This window comes from Symphalangus syndactylus, chromosome X (assembly GCF_028878055.3).
Source record: "Symphalangus syndactylus isolate Jambi chromosome X, NHGRI_mSymSyn1-v2.1_pri, whole genome shotgun sequence".
NCBI classification, from domain to species: domain Eukaryota; kingdom Metazoa; phylum Chordata; class Mammalia; order Primates; family Hylobatidae; genus Symphalangus; species Symphalangus syndactylus.
The window spans coordinates 22,172,024-22,188,881 of record NC_072447.2 but is presented as its reverse complement, the minus strand read 5'-3'; the positions used below and the strand labels follow the sequence as shown (position 1 = coordinate 22,188,881).

General features: G+C 40.2%; 1 protein-coding gene across 6 annotated transcripts in view; it reads right to left on the bottom strand.

The window, feature by feature from the left end:
- The window catches only part of LOC129475165 (variable charge X-linked protein 3-like), a 545,231-nt gene that overhangs the window by 340,205 nt on the left and 188,168 nt on the right, over positions 1 to 16,858 (bottom strand). The window contains exon 1 of one of the 6 annotated variants that reach the window (XM_063634963.1): positions 16,177 to 16,196. The exons of the other annotated variants lie outside the window; for them this stretch is intronic. The gene's annotated coding sequence lies outside the window, so the exon portion shown is untranslated. Of the gene's footprint in view, positions 1 to 16,176; positions 16,197 to 16,858 lie in introns of those variants that run through there. 6 annotated transcript variants of the gene reach the window in all.

Here is a 16,858-nt window from a genome sequence, read left to right as displayed (position 1 = left end):
CAACACTACTCAGTAAACCTGCACTGTACTGTTTTCTGTCCCTTACAATATAAATCACTTCCTATTTTTTCCCTTTTGACCATAAATAATTTGAGAACATATCCACTTGGTTTTTAGAATATTGTGAAAAGAAAGACCTAAGGGGTTTCAGTTTATAAACATGTGTTTATGGAACTGAAAATATTATCCTGGGTCACAGTGTTACGAAACAGTGACTTTGTATTGCCACGGTAGTAGGCGTAGGTCAGAGGCTTTGAGGTATCTGTCTTAGTCAGCTAGGGCTGCTATAAAAAAAAACAAAAAAACGAATGACTAAAACAACAACAACAACAACAACAACAAATCTACTGTAGACTGGGTGGCATAAACAACAGACATCTGAAAGTCCAAAATCAAGATTTCACCTAAATCAGTTCCCAGTGAGTGCTGTCTTCCCAGTTTGCAGACAGCCACTTCTCTATGTGTTCTCAAATGGTTAGTGTGGGGTGGGGAAAGAAAGAAAGAAAGAGACAGAGAGAGAGAGAGAAATCTTCTTCCTCTACGTATCAGCCACTAATCCCATCATGAAGCTTGGGCCCTGTTATGGTTAATATTGAGTGTCATTTTGATTGGCTTGAAGGATGCAAAGTATTGATCCTGGGTGTGTCTGTGAGGGTGTTGCCAAAGGAGATTAACATTTGAGTCAGTGGGCTGGGGAAGCAGACCCACCCTTAATCTAGTGGGCACAATCTAATCAGCTGCCAGCACGGCTAGAATATAAAGCAGGCAAAAAAAAAAAAAAAAAAACCATGAAAAGACTAGACTGGCCTAGCCTCCCAGCCTACAACTTTCTCCCATGCTGAATGCTTCCTGCCCTCGAACATCAGACTCCAAGTTCTTTAGTTTTGAGACTGGACTGGCTCTCCTTGCTCTTCAGCTTGCAGACGGCCTGTTGTGGAACCTTGTGATCATGTGAGTTAATACTTAATAAACTCCCCTTCATATACATATATATATATATATCCTATTAGTTCTGTTCCTCTAGGGAACCCCAAGTAATACAGATTTTGGTACCAGGAGTGGTTCTAGAGGAATACAATATTAAGGATGGAGTTCTTTCATTAGTTTTGGGGTTTCTGGAGTTGGTTGCTTAATATGATCAGACCCCAAAATGTTAAAGACTCTATTTCTAATAGTACAGAGAACACTGATAGTCTTTGGTGTGAAATGTTTAGAGAGTTATGCAAAATAAATGCATTTGACACTCCTGATTCACTACTTGTGAGAGGCAAGGAGTTTAGTGACTCTATACATAATACCTTTGACCATATGTGGAGAACCAAGGAACATAATGAAGTTGGTTGGTTGCTCCTAAGTTCAGTGGACAAAGTGATGAAAGAAAATGATGAACTCAGGGATTCTGTCTCCCGGCTTCCGAAGCAGATACTGAGCCTCAAATTTGCTAAGATTGCCCTGAGTGAAAGCCTTATCAGATAAATTCTAAACGTAAATTAAGTTTATTTTTTATTTATTATTATTATACTTTAAGTTTTAGGGTACATGTGCACAATGTGCAGGTTTGTTACATATGTATCCATGTGCCATGTTGTTTTGCTGCACCCATTAACTCGTCATTTAGCATTAGGTATATCTCCTAATGCTGTCCCTCCCCGCTCCCCCCACCCCACAACAGTCCCGAGTGTGATGTTCCCCTTCCTGTGTCCATGAGTTTTCACTGTTCAATTCCTACCTATGAGTGAGAACATGCGGTGTTTGGTTTTTTGTCCTTGCGATAGTTTACTGAGAATGATGTTTTCCAGTTTCATCCATGTCCCTACAAAGATTAAGTTTATTTTTAAATTGGTTACATTGTAGGCCCAGTGTGCTGTTTAAAGGTCTCTTTGACCCATGGCCTTGCCTAGAGGAATATCACTTACCTTTAAAATCTGATTGAATTTTAAACTCAGTTTAGAAACCTTTTAATCTTATATTTATATTTGGATAATATTTTCATGATGGAAAGTACCTAAATAGAAATATGACTGTACCCATAGCATATATTTTTTTAAAAAAATTTCTTTCCTTCAATTTTCAATTTTTAAAAATGGATTAACATTAGCTCCTTTATGAGGCTACTTATACAATTCTGTGCTGGGAATACTTCCTGAGAAATGCATCTTTAGGTTGTTTGGTCCTTGTGCAATCATCTTAGAGTGAACATACTCAAACCCAGAAGGAACAGCCCACACTACACACCTGGGCTGTATATTGTAGCCCATTGCTCCTGGGCTACACACCTGTGTACCCTGCAACCACATTGAATAATGTAGACAACTGTAACATATGTTACACATGGTATTTGTGTACCTAAACCTATCCACACTTAGGTAAAGTATGCTACAAATACGGTGTAATCTCATGGGACCACCATCAAATATGTGGTCTGTCATTGACTGAAATATTCTTATGTGGTGCAGGTCTATATTTCTCATGACTTTTTAATTGCATTTTTTGCCCAGCAAATTTTTAGAAAATTACATATTCAAATGTTATATATATTTGATTGCATTTGATTTTGAGTGATACTTAGCCCTTTCCCCACACCGAGATTATAGAAGAATTAATTCATTTTTCTTCTAGTACTTACATGGCTGTATTATGTAGGTATGCATACACCTAAGCATGTGTATGTGCATGTATGTTTAGATACTGGATTCATTTGGAGTTTACTCCTGTATACAAATGAAGTATGGATCTAAATTCATCATTTTCCAGCTTGTCCCAACATTTGCTTAAAAATCCATTATTCCTGGAGGCTGTGGCAGAAGAATGGCTTGACCCCAGGAGTTCAAGACCCATCTAAGCAACATATTGAGACCCTGTCTCTAAATTAAGAATAAACATAATACAGTAGCCAGGCATGGTGGTGCATGCCTGTAGTCCCAGATACTTGGGAGGCTGAGCCAGGACGATTGTTTGAGCCTGGAGGCTGAGGCTGCAGTGAGGCTTGATTGAGCCACTGCCCTCTAGCCTGGACAACAGGGTGTGACCCTGTCTCAAGAAAAAAGTTTATTATTGCCCAGTGGTTTGAGATATCATCCTTATTAAATACGAAACTGACTTCTTCTGTACTTCTACCTGTTTCTAGATGTTCTCCTCTATTCCTCTAGTCTTTCTGTCTTCTCATGCACCTGTAACACATTATTTTCATTATAGATGCTTAATAATGTGTTTAAAATCTGAAAGGGCTTGACTCTACTAAGGGTTTTTCTGGCTATTCTTGCCTGCTGGTTATTCTACATGAACTTCCATGTCAACTAATCTTAATCCATAAGACAATTCGTAATTTTCAAAAATTGTGACATTAATTTTATAAATTCACCCATTTAGAATTGACTTCATTATGTTTTTGAGCCATCTTGTTCAAGGATGTTTGGCCTTTTGTTTAATCTACGTTTTTTTCCTTTCAGGAGATTTTAAAGGTTTTTTAAATTATACACTTTGCACATTTCTTTTTATCTTTATTTCTAAGGGTATGCATCTTGCTGTAATTGTACATAGAGTTTTCTCTAATACTGAATACTCTATGAATTTTTGTTTTGGATGTATACTAATGACTTCTGTATGTTATTTTTACTGCTAATTTACGAATTATTGTACTTTGTGAATTAGTTTGATCACTAATTATCTAAAGCTTTCCAGGTATCATCTAAAAATAATAGGAATTAATATTTTTCCTAGTTTTTATGCCTCTAACTGGTTTACTTATTTTTCTTGTTTAGAAAAACACCTTTAGCATCATATTGAATAGCAGTGGAGATACTCTGCATTCTTTTTTTAACTTTTAAGTTTAGAGGTACATGTACAGGTGTGTTACATAGGTAAACTTTTGTCATGGGGCTTTGTTGTACAGGTTGTTTCATCACCCAGGTACTAAGCCTAGTACCCATTAGTTATTTTTCCTGATCCCCTTCCTCCTCCAACCCTCGACCCTCTGAGAAGCCCCAGTGTCTGTTGTTCCCCTCTTTGTGTCCATATGTTTTCATCATTTAGCTCCCACTTATAAGTGAGAACATGTGGAATTTGTTTTCTGTTCCTGCATTAGTTTGCTAAGGGTAATGGCCTCCAGCTCCATCCATGTTACTGCAAAGGACATGATCTTTTTCTTTTTTATGGCTGCATAATATTCCATCATGTATATGTACCACATTTTCATTATCCAGTCTATCACTGATGGGCATTTAGGTTGATTCTACGTCTTTGTTATTGTGAATAGTGCTGCAATGAACATATGTGTGCATGTGTCTTTATAACAGAACAATTTATATTCCTTTGCATATATACCCAGTAATGGGATTCCTGGGGCAAATGGTATTTCTATCTTTGTCTTTGAGGAGTCACCACACTGTCTTCCAGAACGATTGAAGTAACTTACACTCCCATTGTGATGGTTAATACTGAGTGTTAACTGGACTGGATTGAAGGATGCAAAGTATTGATCCTGGGTGTGTTTGTGAGGGTGTTGCCAAAGGAGAATAAGATTTGAGTCAGTGGGCTGGGAGAGGCAGACTCATCCTTAATCTGAGTGGGCACCATCTAATCAGCTGCCACCATGCCTAGAATATAAAGCAGGCAGAAAAACGTGAAAAGACTAGCCTGGCTTAGCCTCCCAGCCTACATCTTTCTCCCGTGATGGATGCTTCCTGCCCTCAAGCATGGGACTTGGATTGGCTCTCCTTTCTCCTCGGCTCGCAGATGGCCTCGCGATCATGTAAGGGACCTTGTGATCGTTTAAGTTAATACTTAATGAACTCCCCTTTATGTATATATCTATCCTATTAGTTCTGTTCCTCTAGAGAACCCTAATACAGGTCCTCATGAACTCATCTAACCCTTATCACCTCTCAATGGCCCCATCTCCAATACCATCATATTGGAGGTTAGGGCTTCAACATATGGACTTTTTGGTGGTGGGGGTGGCACAATTCAGTCCTCAGCTTCCCTGGTGTCTGGTTGGAAATCAGGGAATTGTGCCTGAATAAGGAAGGCAGTCTTTATTCAGGACCCCTGATAATTCCATAAACAAAACTTCAGATGGTCCTTTACCTTGGAGAGAAGAGTCCCAGTGACAGGGAAGGGAGACAGAGCTGCCACTTTCAGCTGAGCACCCGCCAATGGGACGGAACTGGAATCAAGTATGTCCAATGTGGTCACCTAGACGTGGAAAGTGGGGAAAGTGTAAAGGAATAAAAAACCTTCCTGGGGGGATAACAAACAATTTGGTGTAAAGTATAATATGGAGAAAGGGCTTCCATGGAGTTAGCACACACAGAGGACAGAGAGAGGAATCTTCAGCAGGACATGCAAAGCAGAAAGAGACAGGTGGAAGAAAAGCCACATTCTGGAGAAAAAGCAGGATAAAAAGAAAGGAAATTGTAGGAATGAAAAGGGGCTGGGGTCAAAAGGCAAGCGAATACAAGAAACCAGAAGGATGTGGCTTTGAAAATGCAGACTGAAAAAGTAAAATGGTTATGAAGAGAAAGAAAACAGGGAAGTGGTCAGGCAAGAATCAAGTGTGAGCATGGCGGTGGGGAAGGGACCTGAATGGAAAGATGGAATAAAGGGCATTAATTGTTGAGAAAACATTCTAAACTGTTTCAGATTCAAGAAAGTCAACACTAGATTTAAACACCTGAGAAATCATTTACATTATCAATCATGTTATCAGCACTTGGAGATAACTGATGTTCTGAAGTCACAGGAATTGAATACCTGGTGTTCTCTATCACCTCTTGGTCTTATTGATCAGCCAATAGCATCGAAAAAATGATTTTAGTTTACTGAAAACTGCATAAGCAATGCCAAATGTATGGCATCATCAAACTCAACCCACTTTCATGTCCAAGGTCTTTCATTCCTCATTTACTTGTCTTTCTCCTTGACTGCCTCTTTGTTCTCCTGATTTAAGAGGCACTACATGCTCATTATATGAAGCAGCTCTCAAGAGCACCTTGGGTTCTTTAGAGAAAAGGAACCAGTAAAGCTAATGAATATAAACCAATATGCTTTTCGGAGTTTGAAATGAAGCAAATGCATCAGCCACACCCACCCAGGTGGAGCACTGAAGATGAGGTTAAGTTCTTTCTACATCTATAAAACGTATAACACTCTTAATAGAAGGATTCTATTGAGACAGAAAATGAGGTTATTGTTTTAATGATTTGAGTAAGAACAAGCTAACTTAGCATAGCAATGTGCATTATAGTTTCTGCTGCATTCTTGCAAACATCAGCTCTCCTGCCTGCTGGTTCACTGATAGATACTTCATGCTCCCCCAGAGCCTTTGGTGGAATGTTTTCTAATTGCCTTACATGTGATCCTTGATGTTTTCAATGTCTCACACTTCTAATCATTCAAAAAAGAAAAAAATAACGTCAAAAGCTTTTGGATTAGAGTTTTTAAACATTTTTTGTCCCTAGCACAGTCTATTTATGTTAAGTTCACCCTTCACATGTATTATTTTTATTTTTGAGACAGGGTCTTGTTCTGTCACCCAGGCTGGAGTACAGTGGCATGATCAAGGCTCATTCCCTGCAGCCTTGGCCAACTAGGCTCAAGTAATCCTCCCACCTCAGCCTCCCAAGTAGGTGGGATGACAAGCATGTGCCCCCACATCCAGCTAAATTTTGTGTTTTTTGTAAAAATGAAGTTTCGCCATGTTGCTCTTGCTGGTCTTGAACTTCTGAGATTAAGCGATCAGCCCACTTTGGCCTCCAAAAGTGCTGCGATTACAGGCATGAGCCACCATGCCTAGCCCCTTCACATGTAAGTACTGAGATCTCTACCAGTTTAGAAGTTAAATCATTTCAGAGAAAGATATTAATGATACAGAACTTGCAGGAAAGAATGGTTCCACAGTGGCCTGACGCTATGAACTCTATTGCAGCCATACCACCAAACATAAAGACAACCTAATACTAAAAAGAACTCTGACCTATTTTATCTTGGAAATAATTTTACCAAGAAGAAGAGCCTTTTTGTTCCTGTTCTTTAATTTTTGCATCATTCCCTTAATTGCTAGACCTTTAGCTACATTAAATCAGTTGAACATTTATCAATTTTAGGGAAGAATAGGAAACCTGAAGTTTTGACTCACCGTTTAGCATGGCTGGGGAGGCCTCAGGAAACTTACAATCATGGCAGTAGGTAAAGGGGAAGCAGACACCTTCTTCACAAGGCAGCAGGAAGGAGAAGCGCCAAGTGAAGGGTAAAGAGCCCCTTATAAAACCATGAGATCTCCTGAGAACTCACTCACCATCACGAGAATAGCATGAGGAAAACGGCCCCCATGATCCGATTACCCCCACATGGTCTCTCCCTTAACACATGGAGATTATGGGGATTACAATTAAAAATGAGATTTGGGTGGGGACACAAAGCCTAATTATATCAGGCATGAACCTCTCCAGATTTTAATAATTATTTTAATATATATGAGCTCTTACAAGCGTCACATGGATTCATTTGGTCAAGAAACAATGTATAACAATGTATAGTATAGCATAAGACTTCTTTTTTCCCCCAGTAATGGATAAAGTGTTCATGGATCTGATTTATTCAAGGAGTGCAGTGGAGCCATCATAGCTCACTGTAGCCTCAACCTTCCAGGCTCAACTGATCCTCCTGCCTCCACCTCCCAGGTAGCTGGGACTACAAGTGCATGCCACCATGCCCCGTTAATTTTTTGATGATCCGTGTAGGTGGAGTCTTCCTATGTTGCCCAGGCTGGTCTTGAACTCATGGACTCAAGCAATCCTCCCTCCTCAACCTCCCAAAGTGCTAGGATTACAGGCATGAGCCACTGCACTTGGCCTAATTTATTCTTAAAAGGCAGATCATCTATAAACAGAGGCCATCAGAGGGCAGATGGGTGAGACAAAATGCTTAAATTGGCACCTTCTTTACATAAAGATTGAGTTTCCTCTCAAATTGTTAAAATGCACAAGGCACTAAGAGGGACAATTATGATTCTTCTTTATGGAAGTGGGGATGTGGCCTGTCTGTCATAACTTCCTTGACATTTGACATGTTAAAAGATAAAATATTTGTGCAGTAGACAGGCAAGCAAAAGATAGTAAAAATATTCAGCTAGGAAACTAACAGGTTAATGGAAAATATTTTCTATTTATTTTACATTAAGTTGTAATTTTCAGAAAACATGTGAGATTATTTTTTCCCCTAAATCAACCCCAACACCTTAATACAAGGTTTATTTTTGAAAAAAAAAATGTAACTAGAAAAAATAAAACAGAAAGTAGCTCACAGCAGTTTGGCTGTGAGATGAGTCTGGATGTTCTACAATATAAATATTTTACCTCCAACTTGGTCAGTATGGACGTACAAATGAAGACATGTGTAGACTTTTAGGTAGTAAGTCAGGAATTTTTAAAAAATGCACATTTCTAGATATGTATCTCAGTTAAAAGATACACTTAGATATATCCTCTCATGCTGTTCACAGATCCATCTGCTCAAAATAAATTTCTGAGCATGTCAGTTTCCCACTCCATGCTTTCTCACTTCTTAAAAGATAAAATGCTGACTCCCTTTCTGTTGCATTCAGCGTTGTTCCAAGTTGGACTTTAGTCTTTGTTGCAGCTTCATAACTTACTCCCTGTTCCAAACCTACACCCCTTTCTTCCAACAACTCATCCCTGTTCACGGAGCTTGTGGCTTTAATCATACCTGTTCTCTCTCTCTAAAATGCCCTTCCATCTTCTCCTCTGTCAACATCACCCTTCTCCTTCAAGGCTTAGCTCAAATATTCTCTCTTTTATTAAGCCTACCTCAAACCCCTCTCCGCAGTCAGAATTAATGAGCTCTGCCTCTGTGGTTGAAAGAAGAGCAATTTTACTTCTATTATGTGTAGTGTCCCACTTTATGGTATGTCCCTGCTTGGAACCTAAGTCTTCAATGCAATGATGACCTCTAAGGACAGAAATAGTTTTTGAGATTATTATTGAGACCATGTCTTAGTCCCTGTTCCGTTGCTGATAACAGAATACTGGAAACTAGGTAATTTATAAAGAAAATGAATTTATTTCTTACACTTATGGAGGTTGAGAAGTCCAAGGTCAACAGGCTGTATCTGGTGAGGGCCTTCTTGCTAGTTGGGGTTTGGAGGAGACCTCTCTGCAGCCTGCAGCGTTCTCAGGAGGCACAGAGCATCGCATGGTGAGGAAGCTGAGTGTGTTAGCTCAGGTCTCTCTTGCTCTTCTTATAAAGCCACCAGTCCCACTCTTGTTACAACCCATCAATACATTAATTCTTAAACTGATTAATCCATTAATTAATAAGTGGATTAATCCATTCTTGACAGCAGAGCCTTTATAACCCAGGCTCCGCTTAAAGACCCCACCTCTCAACATCAGGGATTAAGTTTCAACATGAATTTTGGAAGGGACAAACACTCAAATCATAGCAGACCATGATTGCACAACAGTGTAATATCAGTACGGTAGGCTAGAGTTAGGTCAGATTTGACTTACACCAGCAATGACACTCTTTTATAAGTTATGGGACCTTTTATATGAATAGTAATATCTATTCTGAAAGGAAAATAAAAACTTGGGGCCCCAACTCACTATGCCAGAAGAAAACAAACTAAGCTGAAAATTGAGTCGTGCAAGAAACTGCCTTTCCTCTTGTTCCTCTGCAGACAGCTAAGATAAAAGGTTAAATGTCTCCATAGGTAGCTACTCTGTGTTCACCTTATCTTATGTAAAGTGCTGATTTATGGAGCAAGAGATAAATATATTATTGACTATTCCCCAACCTGCTTCCTTTCACTTGCAGCATGTGGATTCAGTAATGTGACCATATCCTCCCTTTTTCCCCTCCAGCCAGCTATTCCTCTTTAAATACTGAAGTCCTCAACATTATCTTTGGAGAAAGGCACAAACCTTCTTCACGATTATTTCCTTCTCAGTGGCAAAATAAACTTCTAAATTGATTGAGACCTGTCTCAGATACCTCTTGGTTTACACTATCTTGCAGAATTCTCAAGGCAAATGGAAATAGCATATGTAAAATCCTTTGCAGAATTCCTGGCATATAACAGGAACTTAATAAATACTAAATATTGGTAGATATTGCTGTGCTTTTCCTAATGTTAAAGAAGGTTTATAGCAGCTATAACTAAAAGAAGATTGAAGGCAGCCTTAGCTCTAAAATAATGTCCCTCTCCCAAGGGAATTTAGGGTCTCTCAGGAGAGATTAGATAAGGACATTCATGAAAACAATCCAAAGCAGTCTGGATATGATTGGAATAAAGGGCTTGAAGAAAGAGCTGTTATGTAATCTTAGGATGCAGACTTCACTTCTGGCTGGTGCAATGAATGAATGAATGCTTTATGGAGGATGGAGCATTTGAGCAGGGCCATGAAGAAAGGCTGCGATAGACAGAGGTATCAGGTACTTGCAACTAGAAGGAAGAGAACCAGTACCAGAAAGTGGAAACTATAATGTATTTAAGAAACAATGCAAGACAGTGACTGGCTGGGGATTCCAGTTGATGTAAGGCCATGTCTGGGAAAGAATGCACAGGACAGTATTGCATCCTCAAAGACCAGCTAAGGGCTGGGCACAGTGGCTAACACCTGTAATCCCAGCACTTTGGGAGGCCAAGGCAGAAAGATCACTTGAGATCAGGAGTTTGAGACCTGCCTGGCCAACATGGTGAAATCCCGTCTCTACTAAAAATACAAAAATTAGCTGGGCATGGTGGCACACACCTGTAGTCCTGTAGTCCCAGCTACTCGAGAGGCTGAGGCAGAAAATTGCTTGAACCCAGGAGGCGGAGGCTGCAGTGAGCCGAGATTGTGCCACTGCACTCCAGAATGGGCAACAAAGCGAGACCCTTTCTAAAAAAAAAAAAAAAAAAAAAAAAAAAGGGCTAAGAATTTAGGACTTTCTTAAGGAGATAAGGGGAAAATATTTAAGACTCTCACAGAACACAATTTAGACAGCTAAAGAGCTAAAGATGAATGCAGTGTATCATAGCATCATCTTACATTAGTAGGTCTTGGGGCTTGGTTTGGTTTGTTTTGCATTTCACAGTCCTTTAACAGAGTTGCAGGTTGTTATCAACATTTTCTGCAGACTTTTGGAGATAAACTGTTTTATCTTAGAGTGATTCCTCCTGATACAATATAATGAGATGAATACGAACCCCTTTATAGAAAAGGCACACATTTCAGCATACAGCCTAGGTAAAAAGTAAGGGTTAACTGGCTTAGTTGAGATTAATTATATAGATGTTTATTTCCCAGTTGTTATGTGTCTGTAACGTAAAAGTGGTTATTGACTAAAAGTAGATGTGCTTCATTAATATCAGTGTGAGGAGAAGAGCAACAGGGAGATGCTGGCACCCATGCTGTGTGGGCTGGAATCTGGAAGACGTGGCCCCTGGCCATGTATGCGCTGATGAGCAGGTGACATTCACCTTCCAATCTGCCCTTTCCTCACCCATAAAATGGGAATCATAATACTTGCTCAGTCCTCCAGATGAAATATTGACTGGAAGTCATATATAAAATTATCAAGCAAAATGCACAATCAAATTAAAATTGCTACTTTTCAAGACATAGGATGTGTATTAATTGTTTTTTCCTGCTTCTTTTCTGTCAGGATCAACGTTGAATAAAGTTTTGTAAAACACATCTCACTTGATGCATCTCATATCAATTAAAAAATAACATTGGGAATGTCTTTCCTTTCACTTTATTCATCCTGACTCTTCTTTGCCAAATATTCTGTATACAAATTTCCACATATCATTATGTTTAGAGTGGTACCATCCACACAAAATGGTTCATATATGGATCTCTTGAAGGTTGCATGTCAGAAACACATTAAACTGTCATTGCCTTTTAGGATACACTTTCCTTTTGCATTTTTATTTGAACAAAAGTCAAGCTTATCCTAAAAAGCAGTGATAGATTTCTGTAGATCTAGGGAATTGTTAATATATTTTGTTATCTGTATCATACATTTGTACACAGCTGCTGAGTAATTCAACTGTTTAGAGTTGAACTAATGTTTTTGAACAATAAGTCAAATTCCATGATTTAATCTATATCACAAGAATTTCAGTTCCATGGCATTATGGAAAAATGCCCAATCTGTCGTCAAGGTTGAATTTCATTTCTGCTTTCACAAATAAATTATGCCTGTCATTTCTATTAGACACAGTTCTTACCTAGATCGTTACAAAACATCTTTGAGAAGCTTAGGGCATCTCCTATGTTCCACTTCAGATAGAGATATAATTTACTGAGGGGTTAGAAAGAATGGTCAATAAAGCTGACAAAATATTTTAGCATTTGGAAAAAAAATTTAAATGCCTTAGTGCAATAATTCCTGGGGAAACTATGGTCGCTAAAATGACTATAATTCTTATTCATGCTCATTCCCAGTTTAGGGGCCTTCCTTAAAGAAACTAATTTCAGAATTTATTTAAGTCATAATAAAGGGTCTTAAACCACCTGATTTCCAAAAGTTTTCTTTACCACTCTGATTTTCTGGTGCCTTCCTCTCTTCCCTGTGTCTAGGTGGAGAGTGGGAGGTGCACATATGAGGTAATGATGTGTGTGATGATGTAATGATGTGTCTGATTATGTAATGATGTGTTTGGTGATGAAATGATGAATGTAATGATGCATGAGAGGCTCTTGTTGATTGCAGAGGATAAGAATAAAAGACTTAGCTCACTATTTCTGGCAGGGTCTGGTAAGAAGTCATTACCACCCTATGCATTCCAACAGAAGGAATCTATTGAAAATGAATCATTTAGAAAGGGGTAGGAGATCCAGAAGAAGGTAGAAAGGGAAGGTAAGATGGTCAAGAGGTTAAGAACTGCAGAAAGCTTCTACCACTTCTGTGCTGAAGAGTGAAAGAGAAAACGGTTTTACCAAGAGCCCGTAATCCCCCACCACTGAGGCTCTGAGAGTATTCATGGTAGCCTTAGAACCAAGACCACCACCTTGCAGGAATGCACGAGCCCAGGGCCCTGATGCTGTCTCAGGACTCTGGGAGCCTGAAGCTGCCAGCCCATCACCACCATGGCTTGAGCCAGAGCCTGCACCTGCCGTGCCCCACAGGCTGCTGCACTTGTGCTCGATGCTGCTGCCTCACTGCGACCACACTGCCTGGGAACCACGTGGGAGCCAGTCTTTCCCTTATGGAGGCTCTGGACAAAGGGAGGGAACCCAAAAGCCTTCCAGTTCCTGCCTGTGCTTCCCACTGGAAGAGCCCCATATTCCAATCTCACGTAGTTCATCCCCACCCCGACCCTTTCAAAAATCAGGCAAGTTCTTCTCTTTGGTAATCACTAATCCAACACCCATACTCAGAGGCTCGAGACTGGGAAATGTATTTGTAGGATCCCAGCACCCCACGACACAGGGGATAGCAGCAGAAAGTAGGAAGGAAGCTGGAAGCAAGAAGATAAATGACTGGTGCTCTTGGCAATCAGTCACAATGCTCCTGGGATAGGGCTGCCTGACTTGGTAAAATGACAGGTTACCCAGTTAAATTTGAATGTCAAATAAATAACAAATAACTTTTAGTTTAAGCATATCCCAAATATTGCATGGGACATACTTATACTTAACACATTTATTGCTTTTCTGGAATACAAATTCAATGGGTAAACCTGTATCCTATCAGGCAACCTTGTCCCAGGGGCTACCTGACTTACTCCTTATAGCACTGTTAGACTAAATGGGGCTGTTGGCCAGCCACCTCTGCAACTTTAGTCCAGTAAGGTAGACAGACAAAGGGCATACATGTAAACCAACAAATAAATGTATACCATTGTGCATTTGAGGGTGAGGATGGTTACTAAAGAATTTGAGAACTAAGAATACTATTTAGGCAGGGGTTTTGCTCTTGTTTGCCTTTCTGAGGGAGAAGGTTCATGAGCTTTGAGGCCACAGTTTGGCTGACTGTGACTGAATTAACCGTCAGAGCTTTGCGAGCATGTGGATGAATCTGGGTTCAAACCAGAAAGGAAAATCACTAAAAGTGTGGCAGCATTTGGGGTTTCATCACAACCATGACGTGGGAGACGGGGTAGAGGTCTTTGAAAGAGCTGCTTCCAGTAGCCTGGGCCTCTGGAAAATAATGGCTTCCACTTCATTCCACCTCCCACATCCCATGCAAACCTCATTTTTCTCAAAACCCATTCTCAGAAGGGATTATGCACATTGGGAAAAGACACTAATTGCCAGTTTTCCCAACAGTAAAATGGCAGCAGGAATAATAACAGCAGTGGTTGGCACTAACAAGTTATCTTTCAGCCTGAAGGATGTTATAGTTCTAATATTCCTCATCGCGTGTTGTACTTGACAATATGAGGTGGGGCACAACTTCTCATACATCACAGAGAAAAAGGGAAACATTCTGAACGATATGATGAAACAAACACTGGAAATGCTACAGTGAAAATTAAGATGCTGGCCAGGTGCGGTGGCTCATGCCTGTAATCCCAGCACTTTGGGAGGCCAAGGTGGGTGGATTGCTTGAGCCCAGGAGTTCAAGACCAGCCCGGGCAACATGGCAAAACCCCGTCTCTATAAAAAATACAAAAATTAGCTGGGCGTGGTGGTGCACACCTGTCATCCCAACTACTGGGGAGGCTGAGGTGGGAGAATTGCTGGATCCTGGGAGACAGAGGCTGCAGTGAGCCGTGACTGTACCACTGCACTCCAGCCTGGGCAACAGAGTGAGACCTTGTCTCAAAAAAAAAAAAAAAAAAAGAAAAAGTTAAGATGAGAAAAATACATACACACACACACAGAAACACAAACACTTTTTTTGGATAAGAGGCATTTGTTTTTGTGTGTTTTGCAGAAGCCTCAGTATCACCCAGGAGATGGTTGCAATGGGGTTTTTGATGAGTATTGAGAAGAAGGGTGGTGGGGATTTGGGTGGGTCACAAGTCTGATTTCTGCCTGTACACAACAGGATGGTATGCTAGCCACACAGACACTGTCCTTAGTAAAAATTTCTGTAAATCCTGGCCAAGGAATTGGGGCAGAAAGAGGCACTAAACTAAAATGAATATAGTATCACTCTTTGGTCTTTAACATACCAGTCAGCACACACAATCTTATAACAACATTCAATATCTTAATTGTACCTTTTCAAATAAACTGTGATTGTTATTTGGATGATTCACAGCTGTTTAAATGTTCTGAATGTTTTGAAGAAAAAAAATCCTTGTTTTTTAAAAAATGCAGAAGCCCTTAAAGATGTTGAAGTGAGAACTACACACACATGCCAGATAAGACCCAGACAAATGGTTAGGGGACTGGCTGTGAGTGGACAGAGGCCGAAGAATGCCTCAGAAGAGAGACTTTTAAGATATATCTGAACTAGAAATGCATTAATGGAAAACACTTGGGTCTTCGGTTCAAATTTTAGCCACGGATGCCAGGTTAAAACTATTGACCTACACATATGGAACATGGCTCTGTCACACTGATTGAACTGGACAGTGTGAAAGCATTTCTGGTTTTCAACGTGTCTGATATCCTGGCCACTTAGCACACAGGCGGCTTCATAAGCAAAGAGCTCCCAGTCTGGAAAATCTGGTGGAATCTAAAACCAAACCAATCAATTCAGATCTGTCTGCTTGAATCATTGTTGGTTGAGAGTTTGTTTCCAAATGAAGGACGTGTTTGAAAATTGGTGACTTTTATAATGCTTTTTGTTCTCTTTCTTTGTCAAACTTGGATTTTATTTCACCCTGAATTTAAAACAGATGAATTCAAATCAAACTAAAGTACATGCTTAAAGCCCTTATTTACACACACACACACACACACACACACACACACACACTTCTCCTCCTACCAACACACATATACACACAAAATACACTGGGATGCTTTAAATGAAAATTACGTTTCTTAAGAAGAGGGATACGATGCATAAGTGGTTTTATGGCAGTCACCAAAAAATAAAGTTAATCAAATTCAAATGTAAAATATACTTTAGTGAGTACTCTTAGCCTTCTCTCCTATGGTAATCTTAGCTAAATGATTCATATTTTCTTGAAACTAACCAAATGCATAAAAGGAAGGGCAGTCATAAACATGAGGCTGTTTATGGATTCAGCAAAGACTCACTGACCTTCCAATATTGGAGATTAAGGGTGTGTCCGGAATTGGTGGGTTCTTGATCTCACTGACTTCAAGAATGAAGCCGCCGACCCTCACGGTGAGTCTTACAGTTCTTAAAGGCGGCGTGTCTGGAGTTTGTTCCTTCTGATGTTCGGAGTTTCTTCCTTCTGGTGGATTCGTGGCCTCGCTGGCTCAGGAGTAAAGCTGCAGACCTTCGCAGTGAGTGTTACAGCTCATAAAGGCAGTGTGGACCCACAGAGTGAGCAGCAGCAGCAAGATTTATTGCAAAGAGCGAAAGAACAGTCTGGAAGCGGAGCTGAGCGGGTTGCCACTGTTGGCTCTGGCAGCCTGCTTTTATTCTCTTATCTGGCCCCACTCACATCCTGCCGATTGGTCCATTTTACAGAGAGCCGATTGGTCTGTTTTACAGAGAGCTGATTGGTCCGTTTTGACAGGGTGCTGATTGGTGCGTTTACAATCCCTGAGCTAGACACAAAAGTTCTCCATGTCCCCACTAGATTAGCTAGATACAGAGTGAGGATTGGTGCATTCACAAACCCTGAGCTAGACACAGGGTGCTGATTGGTGTGTTTACAAACCTTGAGCTAGATACAGAGTGCCTATTGGTGCATTTACAATCCCTTAGCTAGACATAAAGGTTCTCCAAGTCCCCACCAGACTCAGAAGCCCAG